Consider the following 4,128-nt stretch of genomic DNA (forward strand, 5'->3'; position numbering starts at 1 on the left):
CAGCCACCAATTGTGCAAGTTCTCCCACTTAAAAAAGATGAGAGAGGCCTGTAATTTTCATCATAGGTACACTTCAACTATGACAGACAAAATGCCAGGTGGGACGCTAGCGTCCCACATATCCCAGAGAGGTTACTAACCTATAGTTTTGGCAAGTTGGTTAGGACATCGACAATGTGCATGACACAAGTAATTTTTCCAACAATTGTTTATAGACAGATTATTTCATATAGAATTCACGGTATCACAATTCCAGTGGGTCAGAATTTTACATACACTAAGATGACTGTGCCTTTAAACAGCTTGGACAATTCCAGAAAAATTATGTCATGGCTTTAGAAGCTTCTGATAGGCTAATTGACATCATTTGAGTCAATTGCGGGTGTACCTGTGGATGTATTTGAAGGCCTACCTTCAAACTCAGTGCCTCTTTGACTGACATCATGGGAAAACCTAAAGAAATCAGCAAAGACCTCCAATTGTTTTTGTAGACCTCCAATTTCCAAACGCCTGAAGGTACCACGTATATCTGTACAAACAATAGTATGTACAGTGCCTTGCGAAAGTATTCGGCCCCCTTGAACTTTGCGACCTTTTGCCACATTTCAGGCTTCAAACATAAAGATATAAAACTGTATTTTTTTGTGAAGAATCAACAACAAGTGGGACACAATCATGAAGTGGAACGACATTTATTGGATATTTCAAACTTTTTTAACAAATCAAAAACTGAAAAATTGGGCATTTAACACCATAGTACCCTCCAAGCTCGTCATCAAGCTTGAGACCCTGGGTCTCGACCCCGCCCTGTGCAACTGGGTACTGGACTTCCTGACGGGCCTCCCCCAGGTGGTGAGGGTAGGCAACAACATCTCTACCCCGCTGATCCTCAACACTGGGGCCCCACAAGGGTGCGTTCTGAGCCCTCTCCTGTACTCCCTGTTCACCCATGACTGCGTGGCCACGCACGCCTCCAACTCAATCATCAAGTTTGCGGACGACACAACAGTGGTAGGCTTGATTACCAACAACGACGAGACGGCCTACAGGGAGGAGGTGAGGGCCCTCGGATTGTGGTGTTGTCAACAAAACTAAGGAGATGATTGTGGACTTCAGGAAACAGCAGAGGGAACACCCCCCTATCCACATCGATGGAACAGTAGTGGAGAGGGTAGCAAGTTTTAAGTTCCTCGGCATACACATCACAGACAAACTGAATTGGTCCACCCACACAGACAGCATCGTGAAGAAGGCGCAGAAGCGCCTCTTCAACCTCAGGAGGCTGAAGAAATTCGGCTTGTCACCAAAAGCACTCACAAACTTCTACAGATGCACAATTGAGAGCATCCTGGCGGGCTGTATCACCGCCTAGTACGGCAACTGCTCCGCCCACAACCGTAAGGCTCTCCAGAGGGTAGTGAGTTCTGCACAACGCATCACCGGGGGCAAACTACCTGCCCTCCAGGACACCTACACCACCCGATGTTACAGGAAGGCCATAAAGATCATCAAGGACAACAACCACCCGAGCCACTGCCTGTTCACCCCGCTATCATCCAGAAGGCGAGGTCAGTACAGGTGCATCAAAGCTGGGACCGAGAGACTGAAAAACAGCTTCTATCTCAAGGCCATCAGACTGTTAAACAGCCACCACTAACATTGAGTGGCTGCTGCCAACACACTGACTCAACTCCAGCCACTTTAATAATGGGAATTGATGGGAAATGATGTAAAATATATCACTAGATACTTTAAACAATGCTACCTAATATAATGTTTACATACCCTACATTATTCATCTCATATGTATACGTATATACTGTACTCTATATCATCTACTGCATCTTTATGTAATACATGTATCACTAGCCACTTTAACTATGCCACTTAGTTTACATTCTCATCTCATATGTATATACTGTACTCGATACCATCTACTGTATCTTGCCTATGCCGCTCTATACCATCACTCATTCATATATCTTTATGTACATATTCTTTATCCCCTTACACTTGTGTGTATAAGACAGTAGTTTTGGAATTGTTAGTTAGATTACTTGTTGGTTATTACTGCATTGTCGGAACTAGAAGCACAAGCATTTCGCTACACTCGCATTAACATCTGCTAACCATGTGTATGTGACAAGTTTTTTTTTGTTGATTTGATTTGATTTATTACCCATGCACATCTATGCACCATATGTATCTTTCACATACATATATAATAACACCACTTGCTATTAGTAGTGGCCGCAGACCATGTAGACACTTGTCTTGTAAATGCCTACAGACAGCTGTCAGTGGAGGCTTTCCATGGTACCGTTACGCCCTCATGCTAGTCTTCTCATAAGACTAGTGAATAGCCTTATAGAGATAAGACTATTGGTACCTTTTATGCATTACTCACCTTCATTTTATTGGTTTTATCATTTATTTAGTTTTTATACAGATTCATTTAAATTGACTTACTGAAATTCAGAAGACATGTCCCTTAATTGTTCATGGATGATGTGTTTCCTCCTGGGCACCTCGCAGAAAGGATCTGGTCTGGGTGGGTTTCGTCGTCTTTTGGTCAGACGGGAATTTCCATCATGCTTCATAAAATGCGCCAAACGGTTTTTCTCGCAGACCCTCACTGGAAAACTACGAAGGCAGAATCACTAATCTAGTTCATGAAGCCAAATTGTTGTGGAAAATCTACACAGGGACACTTGAAGTTGATCTTAAATTATTAATTGTTTATTAACAGTTCCAACAAACTTGATGCACCATAGTGAACGTCAGTGAGGAGCACTTTCGGGGCAGTCCCGTTAGATCTCTTATATACTGGTTACAGACACATTACATAGGCATAGTTCATAGGATTGGTTCCGGCATGTGTCTGGCACCATCTCCTATATCTTAACTTATAGAACATATTATAGGCATTCTGCCAGATGGTCCTGAGGGGGTCATGCCACCCCTTCATATCTTTACCAAGGACAGGAAGTAACCAAGGATTACATTATGACACTAAGACAAGATGAACATTTTCAAGGCTGTCTCTTCACAAGATAACATTTTCCATCACACTGGGTTACAATTACCAGACAGTCAACCACAGAAACAACTTTGTTGATCCTCACACAGGATATCACACACAACGCATTGAAAGAGTGTAGCAGAAAATAAAGAGGCAGGTCTTGAGGCTAAGGGGCAATTGGACCGAAAAAGGTTTAAAGAAGCATTGCCATTTTATTGAGTGTACTGGTTGGGTAAAGAAAATGAGAAAGGAGTACTCTCTCAACTCTCTCAAAAGACATTCGATTAGTATATCAACTGTAAGATTTTCACTCTTAGCATGCACCCCCTAGAGGAAATAGAGCGGGGAGTACACAGTGCGGGGTACTTTGCCACATCAATTTAAATAGCAGTCAATACCTTCCCTTTAAATACATGCAACCCCTGCAAGCTGATTTCAAAACTTGATCCTCCAGAAAGTGGAGAGCAACACATATGCAGCTTCACTACACAATACATTTAAAAAAGCCATGTTCAACAGGATTACCAACACAGACTGACGAGCTCAAATGGACAGAAGCCCTCTATATGGCAGACTATCAAAACTCATCTCTCGGCATGTCCAACCCACTCATTACCTCAGCCAATCATGGCTAGTGGGAAGGTTGCTGTCTTTTTTTGTAGCTTAACCAACCATGCTCATAATTTAACAATTGTATTCATGTTTACAGATGGCATGCAAGTTTGTTATTAAGGCGCATGAAAGTTCACATGTTTGAGAAGGCATTTTTGCCAAAAAATGCATTTTGATAAAAAAAAACATGTTTTACTTTCAAACGGCTCCTGTGAAGTCGTGACTTGCGACATACGCCCAGTTTCCTGAATCGGGTTACAAATGTGACTGGCAATATAAATCATCAATATATATATATATATGACAGATCCCGTTTGAGTGTTTGTTTAATAGCCTGCTGATTCCATGAGCATCAAGCCTCACGCAACGATATGTCAAGTAAACAATTTCACAAATTCGGCTGTTTAAATTAGTTGATTTGCTGTAATAAAGGCTTTTTATCATTAGAACAGCTTCTCTAGCAGTGCGGCTTGACAGGGTCATGTTTCAGATGA

The sequence above is a fragment of the Oncorhynchus kisutch genome, linkage group LG11 (genome assembly GCF_002021735.2).
Source record: "Oncorhynchus kisutch isolate 150728-3 linkage group LG11, Okis_V2, whole genome shotgun sequence".
NCBI lineage: Eukaryota > Metazoa > Chordata > Actinopteri > Salmoniformes > Salmonidae > Oncorhynchus > Oncorhynchus kisutch.